We start from the raw sequence: 16960 nt of genomic DNA, 5'->3' as shown, positions 1-16960 counted from the left end.
TAAAATCAGTTTTTATGCTATTTGTTTCATAAAATAGCGATAATATTCCAACCGGGCAACGTTATATTCATTCAAAGGCTGAAAGAAAAAAATGGAGTAGTCTCGTGAATGCGCATCTCCAGTATCACTGTCCCCAGGCTGACCACTTACAAATTCTGCTGCTGTTCTTTGCCCAGAGACAGCAGACACCCCATTCCACTTTCTGGCGGCTTTAGAGAGCCAATGGAAGCCTTAGAAAATGTCACGTTACAGCACAGATGCTGTATTTTTGATAGAGATGCAACAGAAGGACAACAAATTGTCAAATTGTTATACACAGACACCATTCAAACATTTTTTGAAACTTTTTAGAGTGTTTTTTATCCAAATCTACTAATTTATTAACTAATCTACTAATTATATGCATATTCTAGTTTCTGGGCAGGAGTAGTAACCAGATTAAATCGGGTACGTTTTTTATCTGGCCGTGAAAATACTGCCCCCTATCCCAAAGAAGTTAAGGATAGCCACCAGAGGCTCAACCGACAAACAATACAAGGCCGCAGACACCGGGCACCCTTGCCTCACCGACCTCTCCAAGGGGAAAGCATCAGTAAGTAACCCGTTACATTTAACTCTACTAACAGCAGCACCATATAATAACTGTATCCAGGCCACTAGTCTACTTCCAAAGCCAAAAGTTTGTAGAGTTTGCAGTAGAAAATAATGTTCTACTCTATCAAAAGCCTTATTTAAATCAAGGCTCAATACTACACCTCCCTCAACATTCATATGTCTGATAACATCTCTTAAAGTGCATATTATGTCCCCACCAGGAACACTATAAGCCTGTGTCTCTGAAATAATATTTCCCATTACTTCATTCATTCTGTTAGCCAGTAATTTAGTTAAAATCTTGTAGTCTGCATTTAAAATAGATAATGGCCTAAAATGTTCTAATCTTTTCCTACTCCCCTTGTTTTTATACACAATAGTTATTAAGCCGGTAGCCAACGACTCCGGGACTTCCTGATATTGCTCCATGTGATTTTACACTTCTAATAAAACAGGTGCCAATATATCCACAAATGTTTTATAAAACTCACTTGTCAAGCCATCAGAGCCAGGGCAAAATCGCCTCCCGTACCTCTGTATCAGACATAATTCTTTCATCCTCTGATATTCTGGCATCTACATAGCTCAACACTTCTTCTTCTTGATCAGTGCATTGTTTTTTTAATAGATCACGAAAAAAAACTTCTATTGTATCTAAAATACCAACAATATCATTAACTGTCTCCCCCCTTCCATTCTCTATCTCTATAATATCATTTCTCGCTTGCTTCTTCTTTTCTAAACCCAAAAAGGAGGTACATTTCTCCCCTTCCAGTGCATACTGTACTCTGCTTCTTACAATAGCCCCCATACACTTTTTCTTTTCAAATTCATTTACATCAGCTTGAGCTTGAATTAAATCAGTTATATCATAATCCTTCTCTGTCTCCGCTCTCTCAAGTTCAATATTAAGCTTCCTGCACAACTCAATACCCTCTCTCTTTAAAATAGTTTCTCCGACTGGCATATTTAATACTCACATTTTTTATCGTATCTTTGAGCTTCTCCCACCACCCTCCAATATTAACATGTTTAAACAGATTATTTAATTCATTATTAATACATCTACAAATTAAATCAATATATTTATCCTCTTTAAAACCTCTTGAGGATACCGTAGGATAGGGGGCGCCACAGCGCATTTTGAAAAAAAATCGTTCCCATTTTCAACGGCCTACTAATCAAACTCAGAAGATAGGGCATGCATATACTTATTATATATGGATAGAAAACACTCTAAAGTTTCTAAAACTGTTTGAATGGTGTCTGTGAGTATAACAGAACTCAAATGGCAGTCAAAACCCCGAGACCGATTGAAACAGGAAGTGGAATTCTGAATTGTGGACTTGACTTCTCATCTTTCCTTATTAATCACACCGTTAACCATGGTTCAGTGAGCACTTCCTATTGCTTCCACTAGATGTCGCCAGTCCTTTCACAGTGGTTTGAGCCTTATAGAGTCAAAACTCAGTGAATGACACGAGTTTGAAATTGGTCACAGGGGATGGGCCATCACCATTATGACGCCGGCGGCCATGTCTGCCCCCACCTTTGGATACGGTTTTAAAGGCCATGACATCATCCCCCTCGAATCTTATTGGCTCTCTTGGTGTTAGAGGCCCTGAAGATTTATTTTATACAACGTTTGACATGTTTGAACGAACCTACATGCGCGAGCATTGCATTTATTATGAACTTCAGAGCTGCGCTTGGAGAGAGCCATAGGACGCGCTACCAACATCAGGCTAATGGAACGTGAAGTATGGACTTTTTGACCGAAAATACATCTGTTGTGGACCTGGGATGCTTTCTGATGAAGACAACTAAAGGTAGGCGATTATTGACAATATTATAGAAGATAAGACGTGACATGAGATTCTTTCCAAGATGGCGCCGAGCTCTGTATATTAGCTAATTTTCTGAGTATCGCATCTCCTTTTATCGCAAAGTGTGATTACCCAGTAAAGTTAATTTAAAATCTGGTATGACGGGTGTTCTCAAGAGATATTCATCTATAAATGTTAGATTGACAATATACATTTAAAAAATCGTTATAGTATAGCAATTTAGGGAAATGTAGCATTGTTTACCGGGACACTTTTGAGGGGAAATTATGTAGTCAACGTCAGACAGAGATGTAAAATGCTGTTTTTATATATAAATATGACCTTTATTGAACAAAAGAATGCATGCATTGTATAACATGATGTCCTAGGGGTGCCATCTGATGAAGTTTGTAAAAGGTTAGTGCTGCATTTAGCTGTTTTTTGATTATATGTGATGCAAGTGGTTGGTCGGAAAATGGCTATGAAGCTGCTTTTTACGATGGACTCATCTAATATAATCTAATGATTTGCTTTTCCTGTAAAACCTTTTTGAAATCGGACGACGTGGGTCGATTCAGGAGAGGTGTATCTATAAAAAAAATATATATATATTATATATATATTTTTTTAATTATGATATTTTTTTAATGCTAATTGGCGATATGATTTTTCGCTGGATTTTGATCCCGCTAACGGGATCAGACGCTGAAGAGTTAAGCAAGCCAGCATTTAAACACCAAACCCTACCACCCCTACCAGCCACCCTAGGACCCAACATAAATCTTAGTGACGCATGACCACTCAAAGAATTAAACTCATACAAAACATCATGTATATATTGTACTACATCCTCAGCAGCCAAACAAATCAATCCTACACTGCTTGATCTCATTTAGTACAATCTGCCTTCTGGAGAACCCTCTCCTAAAAGGGTACAGTTCACACCACACATCCCTTCGTTTTTGTTCATGCAAGACTCTCCTTGAAGTGTCCGAACGAAACTTTGTACTTTTAGAAACATCTCATTTTGTTTAAATCTCCTACAATTATACAATTTCCCACACACAATTGACTGAGCATTTTAAAGAACATAGCCCTATCAGACTCAACATTTGGCGCATAAACATTAATTAATCTATACACCACTTCACAATAACTAAATTCAATTACAATCAGACGTCCATTATAACCCATTTTAATTTCCCTAACATCATCTACCCTGTCCCTCCTTAGTAAGATAGCCACCCCACATGCATCTCTTTCCCCATGACTTACATAAATAGGCTCTCTCCAATATTTACTAACATTACTCATTTTCTTATCAGACCATTTAGTTTCTTGTAGACAAATAATATCTGCATTAGTTAAAGCCAGCACCTTCTCAAACTTTGACATCACACCCAACCCCTGTGCGTTCAAAGAGAGTACACTCAGCATAAATATAGGGAACAAAGACCTTACCCACATTGCGCCTTTCATTTAATATCAGCATTCCTCATCTTCTTAACACACTTTTTTCCCCCTAATTTAGTGGACAACTGCTTAGAGCGTAAAATCTCCAATTCACCCATGTCTATATCTTCATCAGACATCCTTTGACTTGAGGAGGGAGTTTGAGTTAGCCCAGTCACTGATTCACAGTCCACTGCCCACTTCTCAGCCTCAAGAGGTCTCCCACTACCAGGGTTTCTTTTGCAAGAATTAAGAACAGGCTTCGACAGCTGTGAGGCCGTCTGGGCCTCTTCCTCTCCCACAATAGTAACCATCTCCTTAGGCAACTGAGCCAGGTCTATATCCACATCATCCAGGCTTGGCCCCAAAGGAGTCTCACATGCCACTTCATCTGCACATGATCTCAGTGTGGGCTCAACTACATCCGGGCTCAATTCCACCTCAGTGTCCTCCATCTCTTCCTCCACCCTCTCACTCACCCCCTCCTCTTCGGAAAACTTATCAGGCTCGCTGTCATCCACCAAATTAAGGGTGCAAATACATGTCTCCTTTCCACACTCTCTACATTTTCTGTCACGCAAGTGTCATTCTTGTGCATAATGTCCCTGTTCCCCACATCTCCTGCATGTAAACTCCTGGCACTCTCTCAGTACATGCCCAGGCTGAATACACAGTCTACACACCTTGACCTGTTTATCATAGATTACTCTAAAGTACTCCGCCCCCCCAAAGTCTCAAATTTTGTTGAATAAGGCAACGACTGAACAGTGTCCGTAAACTTCACCTTTCAAAACCGTGTGCCATCGACGATATCAGTGCCTGGCCAAACTCTCCGCTTAATCTTGGAGACCGCAGCCACACCCCAGCTGTTCAGCTTCGCATGGATTTCATCATCCGAAATATACGCTGGCAAGTTCATAAATGACACCACCAGCTCATCATTCACCAAGTCCTTCGCCATGATCCGTGAATTTTTTATTTTAAACCCATCCATTAGTCTCTTTTACCTTTGTATGGCTCATCGTTATTTCATATTTCTGGTTCGCTTTAAAGCGGCAGCCCACCACAGATCTGCACACTTCCTTAATTCCACGTAGTAATTCCATCATTGTGATTTTCTCCTCACCCACAATCTCCACTGCCAATGTCAGATGCCTCTCACATCTCTTTTCCATTCCAGTAGTCGATGCCATTATGTCCTTCCAAAAAAGATATAGCAAAAAACACTAATACAAAAGCTGTCACCCCACCAGCCAGGCTGAAGGGGTTAACCAAAATAAAGAAAAACAGAAGAAACATGTATAAATGCACTCACTTTCCTTATCTTAGTAACTAGAAAAACACACCCTCTCTACAAACACTCCTCTCTCCAGAACTTTCCAACCTGAAACACAAACTTCCTGTATCCACAAGATGGCGTACCCAGGCTAGTATGGCCGTAAGCGAGAGAACATCTCTTGGTACACCATATAAAGTCAGTGAGTCTGATAAACAGACATTGCATTTTCACCAATTAGATAAGCAGCTTCAACTTTGGGTCACTCAAAAAGTGGAAGAAATTACATATACTGTTGCCATCACTTTGTAGCCATCACTTTGTAGCACAGATAGTTGGATAAAATACAAAAAAATCTTGCTTACATACCACAGCGAGGGCACATATTTCAGCCTTGTGGCAAAAAACGGACAAACACACGGCAATCAGACACCAATCCAGTTCCACTCACCAGCTTTATTTCCTTTCATCATTTGAACAGGGCGAGGGAGCACAAAGCCCACACAAGCTGCAATCAGCAACAATATTTGTATTTGTTTTATAAATACAAGGCAGATGCTAACTGACAACACAAGGAACTTTAATCCTATTAAATGGGCAGGGGAGACTAGCCCATGCAAGCTGCAATTAGTCAAATTAACATTCAGCTTTAAATGATTACTACAAGGCAGTGTTGCTGATGAAATAATGCAAGAGCACACCCTAGTGGACAAAATGCTTACAGCACCTGGTATACCCAGGCGGTCTCCCATCCAAGTAGTTACCAGGCCCGACCCTGCTTAACTTCCGAGATCAGATGAGATCGGGCGTACCTTTTTTTTCTTCTCTCTTTTATTATGAAAAAAACACAATATTTACATCATTCAGTCAGTAATAAATAAATAAGAATAAACAATTCACCCTTTTACGAAATCAGAATAATAAAATTAAATAAAACCAATTAAAATTAAAAACACAATCATGCTCTAAAACCAATCAATAAATAAATACAATTTTTCCATTCGGCTCAATTTCAATAAAAGTACTCCCCCACACAAACAATTTTTCAAAATTACATCCACCATATTTTTATATTACCTCTATATCTTTCTCTAAAATACTCCTAAAAAGAGCCTCCACACTCACAATTTTCTCTTCATAATGACCTAAATTCCGTCTTAGTCTTATAGCATATCTGGCATGACTAAGAACAAAATTCATCAAATTAAAATTAAAAACTTTACTTTTCCCAGTTAAACCAAAAAGAAACAACCTCCTCCACTCAACCCCAGCAGCAACCTCTTCTCCCCAATGTTTTACTAAAATCCCCTTTAATAAAAACTTATTAAACTTTTCTAAAGTGCACACAATTTTCCACCTCCGATCCACAAATATCACATTCCCTTTTAATATCCCTATTTATTTGATGTAAAACCATGTTCGTAAAAATCCTATTATGTTTCAATTTAAAATCATTATCTTCACATTCTATAGAAATATATTTAACATTTACATTTTTCCATATTGATTTCACATCTATATTTACAAACACCCTAGACCACACTTTTTCCGATGCAGGAGCTTTTATCTCTCTTAAAATACATTTTTCATAAACCTTTTTAACTTTTAAACCTGACAAATCATATTTCTTCCCATTACTTTCATAATATAAAACAGGTAAGCCCCTAGCTCTTTTAGCCACCTCTTTATTTATTAAAACACCCCACTCCCCAGGAAGACATCCTCATATTCTCTTATACATATTCTCCACAGTAGTTCTACTTATTTGATCATTTTCTTCAACCACATTATCAAATATTGCCTGACATGGAAGGAACCCAGGAATTACTTCATATATTATGTCACCTATCTGCCTCATCCCAGCCCTCATAAAATACTTAAGAAACAACATCTTATTATTATACTTTATCTTTGGATTTCAAAAAAATTGGCTGATTTAAAATATTTTCTAAAATGGTACAGTCATAATAAATATTTGGTAAAAACTCCCCCCAAGCCTCAAACAATTCTCTATAAAACAAAGGTATATTACCTAACATTTCCGTTTTTATACACATCAATAAACTATTGTCCCCCATCCTCCCAACCTCCTGCAAATACTCCTTAAAAATACTTTCCATCCATAATCTAATTCACCATATAAATATTTCCGTACCATTTTGACTCTAATTGCTGTTTTCCTCACATTTAAATCCACCAACTTCAAACCACCTCATAACCTGCAATCAAAGTTTTAAAAGCTATTTTCGCACCTTTCTCATCCCATAAAAAAGGAATGACAATCTTATTCATTTCAGATAAAACCCATTCTGGCATATCTAAAACATTCATTACATGAATAAAAATTGACATCAACAATGAATTTACTACAATTACTTTCCCTTTTCATTTCAAAGCCCTCCCCCTCCACATATGTACCACCTTCCTAATTTTGTTTATTACTCCACTCCATATCAGATCCCTAGCTTCCATTTCCTTCACCCCTAAAAACACTCCTAACACCTTAAAATAATCATTTACCACCTTAAAAGGAAAATTCCCCTCATTAATCTTCCCAACATACATGACTACTGACTTCTCCATATTAACCTTTGCGCCTGATGCTTGCTCATATACTTTAAAACACTCCATCACCCTTTTAACACTTCCCTCATCTCTAACTGTTATTGTGGTATCGTCTGCGTATTGATGAATTAAACTAAAACCTCCTTGCGAAGTCTCAACACAATTTATAAAATTACATTTTTTAAGGTATGCTGCTAAGGGTTCTACCGATAAAACAAACAATAACGCTGATAAAGGGCACCCCTGTCTCACAGATCCCAAGAATAAAATAATCTGTTAAAACCCCATTACATTTTACCCTACTTTTTGCCTTTCTATATAATAATTTTATCCATCCTATTATTCTATTACCAAACCCATATTTTTCCATTACCCTAAACATAAAATCATGTTCCACCCTATCAAAAGCTTTATTTAAATCTATACTTAAAACAATTCCCCCTATCTAATCGCTATTCATTTTATTTATCACATCTCTAATTGTAGTAATGGTATCGGCTATCTCTACCAGGCACACTATAATTCTGTGTAGGTGCTATAATATAATTTAAAACCATATTCATCCTATTTGCCAGTATCTTAGCTAAAATCTTATAATCCGAGTTTAATAAAATTATTGGCCTATAATTTTCCAGTTTCAATTTACTACCCTTATTTTTATATAAAATCGTTATCAGCCCTGTTACCATGGGTTCTGAAACAGTATTATTATCTTCCATATATTGATACACTTCCAATAAAATAGGTGCTAAAAAACTTTCATATATTTTATAAAACTCTGCAATTAGTCCATCTACTCCAAGACTTTTATTTACTTGTAAACCTTTAATCGCATCTTTAACTTCATCCACTTATCTTCCCATCACATATTTGCTTGTCCTCAACAACAATTTGCACATCCACACTACCTAAAATCTCCTTTATAAATCTCCTAAATAAATCCTTATAAAAATGTTGTACTGTTTCTAGTATCTCAACATAATCATTTACCACTTCACCCTTTACATTTTCAATCTCACTATTATATGTTCTCATCTGTTTAGTCTTCTCTAAACCAAGAAATAATGAAGTACATTTCTCCCCCTCCAAAACATACTTTGCCCTACTTCTAATAATTGCACCCTTACACTTATCTATTTCATATTTGCTCAATTGCGCCTTTAAATCGAAAAACCTTTCAATATTATAATTAGGTTCACTATCACATTTATTAATTTCTTCATTCAATTTTGCTCTTAAATCATTTTCTTCTCTTGTCATCCTACTCCTCTTCTTCCTTGCATATCTAATACTAAAAACGTTTATTTTTTCCTTAACATTTTCCCACCACTGGCACTTATCATTCCCTTTTTGCTTATCCTCCATTTCATATTCTATCAAAGACTTAAGTTGTTCCCCATATTCCTCATAACCTAAATACCCTACATTTATACACCATATTCCACCCCCTTTCCTTTCATTATCTAAACCCACCTAAAATGTTAAACCTGCATGATCACTAAAAGTTGTAAAAATATACTTAATATCCTTCCTAAAATTCTTTAACCCTTCTTTTACTAAAACCAGATTTATCCGTGTCTGTTTCAACTCCCCTAAAACCACCTGCCTTCTAGAAAAATCTCTCTTGTTTGGAGTTTCGTCCCTCCATATATCAATCAAACCTTTTTCAAACATAATCTTCCTTAAAAACCCCCTAGATACATCACTTCTAAAAATGTCTCCTCTTGTCATATCTAGTCTATCCATTTTAACATTAAAATCCCCAATTATAATACAGTTTCCCTTGCACCATTTCCCTAATTCTAAAAATAAATTCCATCGCTCTCTCTCATTATTAGGCGCATAAATATTTATAATCCTAAAAATCATACTCATATATTCAAAATCCAAAATTAAAATCCTCCCATTATTATCATTATATGTCTTCTTCACATTTTCTACTACATCCTTCTTTAATAAAATTGCGACCCCACTTACATTTACATTTTTACATTTTAGTCATTTAGCAGACACTCTTATCCAGAGTGACTTACAGTAGTGAATGCATACATTTAATTTTCATTTCATAATTTTTTTTTTTCTTTTCGTACTTTCTTTTCGACTTGAATTCCCCCTGCCATTGTTTACAAAAATAAAATCTCTCCATATTTTTTGAACTTCTAAAATACATACATTATCCCAATGTGTCTCTTGAATACATAAAATATCAGAATTCTTCATTTGTATTATTCTTTTAAATTTTCCCATTGTTCTCAAACCATTTGCATTTATTGACATTATGTTAACCATTCTAATAAATAATAAAATTATAAAACGTAATTTCATTATCCTCTACCTGTTGCACAGTTTCTTTCCTCTTCCATCCTTTCTCTCCCTCCCGCCGCCGCTTTTCTCTTCCTGTATCCACCCCTCGTTCTTTCTATCTTTTCCCCATCATCCGTATCCGATATCTCCTCCAAGTCCATTTCATCCAACCAACTCAACTTCTTTACTCCCACATCCGTTGTCCTCGATGCGTTCATCTCCATCTCTGGTATTGTCGTCATTGTGCTCCCCGTGTTCATCTCCGTCTCTGTTATTGTCGTCAAACTCAAACTCCTCTCCATTTCTTCACCCCCCGAGGTACTTGTTAGTGCTAAGCTTTCCACCAAAACCTGTGAGTCCCCCGTGCTTCCCCCCAGTCCACGCCCCACCTCCTGAAAACTCCATCTTCGTATTTCCTAATCCATACTGCTTCCTATTTCATTCGTCTTCTGTTCCATCTTCTCCCTTCTTCCTTTCTCCGTCTCTCCACCCTCCACCATGTCCTCTCCTCCATCTTCTTCTCCTTCTGGCGGCAATACAACTGCTTCCTCGAATAGTACTTGACTCCCCTCTTCAGCCATAACCTCTCCACAGTTGCACTCCTCCAATCTATTCTGCATCCGCCACAAAAAGTCCTTTCCTTCTCTCCGAAACATTCTCTCGCGTAATGGCCCTGCTTACCACACTTGAAGCATTCAGGGCAGTCTTTAACTATGTGCCCAGGTTGTATACACAATCGACAAACTCTGACCTGTTTATCATGAATTACCCTGAAATATTCTGCTCCCTCCAGCGTCTTAATTTTTGTAGAATATGGCAATGATTTAACTTTTTTGGTGAATTTTACCTTGCAAAATTGTGTCCCGTCTACCACCTCCGTTCCTGGCCAAACTCTCCTCCTCATCTCCAAGACAGCAGTTACTCCCCAGCTACTCAGCTTGTCCAGTCTCACTCTGTCTTCTATGTATACTGGGAGATTCATGAAAGATACTACCAATTCATTCACATTCATATCTCTCACCATGATCCTTGTCTCCTTTATCTTTAAATCATCCATTAGACGTTCTTTTCCTTTTCCGTTTCTCATCGTAATTTTATACTTTTTATCGCCTTTCATTCGGCATCCCACCACTTCTCCACACTTCTCCTTAATTACTCATAGGAGTTCCATTGTCGTCACCTTTTCTTCTCCCACCAACTCAATTGCCACCGTGTATTCTTTGCCATATTTCATTCCTCCTTTATCTTAATTTTTCTTCCGTTGCGCATTTTCGTTGTCCGTTTGTCGTTGCCATGTTGTCCGTCATAGTAAATCAAAAATGAAACCAAAAAACTCTCCCCCAAGCAGCAAAACTGCAAGGGGGAAAAACTAACCAAACCTAAACTTATTCAAATGCAAAAAAACATTTTTTTTAGAAACCCCCATAAAATATACAAAAATAGCTCTTGAGCAAACACTCTCAAGCAAACGCTCACTCACAGCTCAAACACTCGCACCTGTCATCACTTTTCAATCAGGAATAGCGCCCCCAGGCTGGTATGGCGAAAAGCAAGAGAACATCTCTTGGTACAACATATAAAGTTGTCATGACGTTGGCCTGTGGGTAAGGTTTATGACCCCCCCCCATAAATATCTTTCTCCCTTCCCCTCTCTTTCTGACCCTACTGAAGGACTGTTGAATAGCCTTTGTTAAATATAGAGAGTCTGGGAACATCAAACAAATGGGGAAAAGGAACCATATTTTGGTAATAAAACCAGTTGGAAATATGCTTTGGGACTTAACCTGTTAGGGCTAGGGGGCAGTATTGACACGGCTGGATAAAAAACATACCCGATTTAATCTGGTTACCACTCCTACCCAGTAACTAGAATATGCATATACTTATTACATATGGATAGAAAACACCCTAAAGTTTCTAAAACTGTTTGAATGGTGTCTGTGAGTATAACAGAACTCAAATGGCAGGTCAAAACCTGAGAGATTCCTTTACAGGAAGTGGCCTGTCTGACCATTTCTGGAACTTCTTTGCCATCTCTATCTTTTACTAAGGATCTCTGCTCTAACGTGACACTTCCTACGTCGTCCATAGGCGCTCAGAGCCCGGGAAAAACCTGAATGTCGTCATCCCAGCCCCAGGCTGAAACACATTATCGCCTTTCTCAAGTGGCCGATCAAGGGACTCTGGGCTTAGGCGCGTGACCTGACCGCCCCCGTCTTTGTGACACTGTCCGATTTCAAAAAGGCTTTACAACGAAAGCAAAACATTAGATTATGTCAGCAGAGTACCAAGCCAGAAATAATCAGACACCCATTTTTCAAGCCAGCATATAATGTCACCAAAACCCAGAAGACAGCTAAATGCAGCACTCACCTTTGATGATCTTCATCAGATGACAACCCTAGGACATTATGTTATACAATACATGCATGTTTTGTTCAATCAAGTTCATATTTATATCAAAAAACAGCTTTTTACATTAGCATGTGACGTTCAGAACTAGCATACCCCCCGCAAACTTCCGGGGAATTCGCTAACATTTTACTAAATTACTCACGATAAACGTTCACAAAAAGCATAACAATTATTTTAAGAATTATAGATACAGACCTCCTCTATGCACTCGATATGTCCGATTTTAAAATAGCTTTTTGGTGAAAGCACATTTTGCAATATTCTAAGTACATAGCCCAGGCATCACGGGCTCGCTATTTAGACACCCGGCAAGTTTAGCACTCACCATAATCATATTTACTATTATAAAAGTTTGATTACCTTTTGTTTTCTTCGTCAGAATACACACCCAGGAATGCTACTTCAATAACAAATGTTGGTTTGGTCCAAAATAATCCATTGTTATATCCGAATAGCGGCGTTTTGTTCGTGCGTTCCAGACACTATCCGAAATAGTAAAGAAGTGTCGCGCGCATGGCGCAATTCGTGACAATAAAATTCTAAGTATTCCATTACCGTACTTCGAAGCATGTCAACCGCTGTTTAAAATCAATTTTTACGACATTTTTCTCGTAGAAAAGCGATAATATTCCGACAGGGAATCTCCTTTTCGGCAAACAGAGGAAAAAATCCCAAAGGCGGGGGGCGGTCGGGGTCACGCGCATAAGCCAGTGTCCCTTGATCGGCGACTTGAGAAAGGCGATAATGTGTTTCAGCCTGGGGCTGGAATGACGACATTCTGTTTTTTCCCGGGCTCTGAGCGCCTATGGACGACGTGGGAAGTGTCACGTTAGAGCAGAGATCCTTAGTAAATGATAGAGATGGAAAACAAGTTCAAGAAATGGTCAGACAGGCCACTTCCTGTAAAGGAATCTCTCAGGTTTTGACCTGCCATTTGAGTTCTGTTATACTCACAGACACCATTCAAACAGTTTTAGAAACTTTAGGGTGTTTTCTATCCATATGTAATAAGTATATGCATATTCTAGTTACTGGGTAGGAGTGGTAACCAGATTAAATCGGGTATGTTTTTTATCCAGCCGTGTCAATACTGCCCCCTAGCCCTAACAGGTTAGCTTTAGCAGTGCGGAGAGCCTCCGTGACACAGAGAAGAGCAGTCTCAGTTGAATGCCCAGTCTTGAAACCTGACTGATTAGGATCAAGAAGGTCATTCTGAGAGAGATAGCAGGAGAGCTGGCCAAGGACGGCACGTTCAAGAGTTTTGGAGAGAAAAGAAAGAAGGGATACTGGTCTGTAGTTGTTGACATCGGAGGGATCGAGTGTCGGTTTTTTCAGAAGGGGTGCAACTCTCGCTCTCTTGAAGACGGAAGGGACGTAGCCAGCGGTCAAGGATGAGTTGATGAGCGAGGTGAGGAAGGGGAGAAGGTCTCCGGAAATGGTCTGGAGAAGAGAGGAGGGGATAGGGTCAAGTGGGCAGGTTGTTGGGCGGCCGGCCGTCACAAGACGCGAGATTTCATCTGGAGAGAGAGGGGAGAAAGAGGTCAAAGCACAGGGTAGGGCAGTGTGAGCAGGACCAGCGGTGTCGTTTGACTTAGCAAACGAGGATCGGATATCGTCAACCTTCTTTTCAAAATGGTTGACGAAGTCATCCGCAGAGAGGGAGGAGGGGAGGAGGGGGAGGAGGATTCAGGAGGGAGGAGAAGGTAGCAAAGAGCTTCCTAGGGTTAGAGGCAGATGCTTGGAATTTAGAGTGGTAGAAACTGGCTTTAGCAGCAGAGACAGAAGAGGAGAATGTAGAGAGGAGGGAGTGACAGGATGCCAGGTCCGCAGGGAGGCGAGTTTTCCTCCATTTCCGCTCGGCTGCCCGGAGCCCTGTTCTGTGAGCTCGTAGTGAGTCGTCGAGCCACGGAGCAGGAGGGGAGGACCGAGCCGGCCTGGAGGATAGGGGACATAGAGAATCAAAGGATGCAGAAAGGGAGGAGAGGAGGGTTGAGGAGGCAGAATCAGGAGATAGGTTGGAGAAGGTTTGAGCAGAAGGAAGAGATGATAGGATGGAAGAGGAGAGAGTAGCGGGAGAGAGAGAGCGAAGGTTGGGACGGCGCAATACCATCCGAGTAGGGGCAGAGTGAGAAGTGTTGGATGAGAGCAAGAGGGAAAAGGATACAAGGTAGTGGTCGGAGATTTGGAGGGGAGTTGCAATGAGATTAGTGGAAGAACAGCATCTAGTAAAGATGAGGTCAAGCGTATTGCCTGCCTTGTGAGTAGGGGGGAAGGTGAGAGGGTGAGGTCAAAAGAGGAGAGGAGTGGAAAGAAGGAGGCAGAGAGGAATGAGTCAAAGGTAGACGTGGGGAGGTTAAAGTCACCCAGAACTGTGAGAGGTGAGCCATCCTCAGGAAAGCATCTTATCAAGGCGTCAAGCTCATTGATGAACTCTCCAAGGGAACCTGGAGGGCGATAAATGATAAGGATGTTAAGCTTGAAAGGGCTGGTAACTGTGACAGCATGGAATTCAAATGAGGAGATAGACAGATGGGTCAGGGGAGAAAGATAGAATGTCCACTTGGGAGAGATGAGAATTCCAGTGCCACCACCCCGCTGGCTCGATGCTCTAGGGGTATGCGAGAACACGTGGGCAGACGAAGAGAGAGCAGTAGGAGTAGCAGTGTTATCTGTGGTAATCCATGTTTCCGTTAGCGCCAGGAAGTCTAGGGACTGGAGGGTAGCATAGGCTGAGATGAACTCAACCTTGTTGGCTGCAGACCGGCAGAACTCCACGTGGGTCGTCCGCGCTGGGACCACCAGGTTAGAGTGGCAGCGGCCACACGGTGTGAAGCGTTTGTATGGCCTGTGCAGAGGGGAGAGAACAGGGATAGACAGACACATAGTTGACAAGCTACAGAAGTGTTGTTTCTTGTATTATTGTCTCTTGTGTCTTTAGAGAACTGTTTCACTTTGATATCCTTTTTCTTCTGTCCTGATTTTCTCTTTCTTTTCTTCTGTTAACTAGATATTCTTTGTTGTTCTTCGTTAGCTAGCTAGCTTCTTCCAAAAGAGTCCCTAGCAACTGCTTAGCAACTGGTAAACAATTCAGCTAGCTAAGATAACTACAATTTTATGAAAAATTGTTATTTTTCAAAAGCCTATCTTCTTTGTTTGTTGCTTGTTTTTTCTCCTATTCAGTCTTGCAGTTTTCTTTTGCTTTTTTCCGATGTACTTCACTCTAAAAACCATGTAAATTTCAATATTTGTAGGAGCTCATTTTTCAGCTGCTGCTGCTCAAATTTAGCAGACGCTCTTATCCAGAGCGACTTACAGTAGTGAATGCATACATTTCATAATTTTTTTCCCTGTACTGGTCCCCCGTGGGAATCGAACCCACAACCCTGGCGTTGTAAACACCATGCTCTACCAACTGAGCCACACGTTTTACTCATAATACGTTATGAGTAAAACCTTTCCCTTGCCAAGGGAATCATAAGTTATGCCTGAAATATGCAAAAAGTAGGATTAGCTTGCTCGAGATGCTAAGCTAACAAAAGGGAAAACAGCCATTTGTTGTTTTGTGCCACATTGTAAGTCCTCCGCCTTGCTGAACGGAAGTTCCGCCCTGGGTACTTCTGTTTGATTTCAGCGTGTGCCAGCAGGGACCTCTGAAGGAGTCACCAGTACTTTCCTTCAAGAAGAATTAGTTAGGTGACATTAAGTCGTTACTCATGATATCCAGACGGATATTGATGTCTTATTCAATTGAACTAATAAGTGAAATTGCCAGATTTACATTCTCAAGTGGATCTTTTAAATAATATCCAAATTGATGAGTTTTCTAAATGAGACATTGTAATCTTTTTTCCACATTAACCTAGATGAATAAACCTCAGGTTAATTAGTTTAAATCCCAAATAACCTATACAGGTTTGATTTATCATTAAAATTGATCAATCAGCAAAATTTGGGTTTTTGCAAAACCCATTCAGTAATCCAATACTGACAGAAGTCCCGCCCCAGCGGGAATCCCATGTGGCTTCGGCCCAAGGAAGAAGTGTACCATAATGGGGAGTGTTCCCAACATTTGATCGACTGTTTACACTTATGAAATCCAATCGATGGAGATTGTATGAATTATCGTCTCATTCAATTTAATAAGTTAAATTGTTGAACATACCTTAGTGTTCTTCCAATCAAATGAGACACTTTTAAAACTTCTCATATTAAACTCTGTGCGGCCTCCGTCCCGTATGCGGGACGGACATCCAGCGAAAAATCCTAGCGCCATTAGCATAACAAAATGTAATATTTTTTTTCCAAATTTTTGTTCAAATTATATCGTTTTATAGATACACCTCTCCTGAATCGAACCACGTTGTCCGATTTCAAAAAGGCTTTACAGCAAAAGCAAAACATTAGATTATGTTAGAGGAGTATATCGTAAAAGTAGCCACATAGCCATTTTCTGACCAACCACATGCATCACAAATAACCAAAAACTAGCTAAATGCAGCACTAACCTTTGACAATCTTCATCAGATGA

The 16960-nt window shown here is 39.5% G+C and overlaps 1 non-coding gene across 1 annotated transcript; it reads right to left on the bottom strand.

Moving 5' to 3' along the window:
* Nucleotides 1–15785: 15785 nt before the first annotated feature.
* On the bottom strand, nt 15786–15855 carry trnav-uac (transfer RNA valine (anticodon UAC)). Its single transcript has one exon. It is a non-coding gene; the product is annotated as a tRNA-Val (tRNA).
* Nucleotides 15856–16960: the final 1105 nt, after the last annotated feature.

Source organism: Salmo salar, chromosome ssa21 (genome assembly GCF_905237065.1).
Source record: "Salmo salar chromosome ssa21, Ssal_v3.1, whole genome shotgun sequence".
Lineage (NCBI taxonomy): Eukaryota > Metazoa > Chordata > Actinopteri > Salmoniformes > Salmonidae > Salmo > Salmo salar.
Note: the sequence above shows the minus strand (reverse complement) of the source record. Positions and strands in the feature narration are given on the sequence as shown.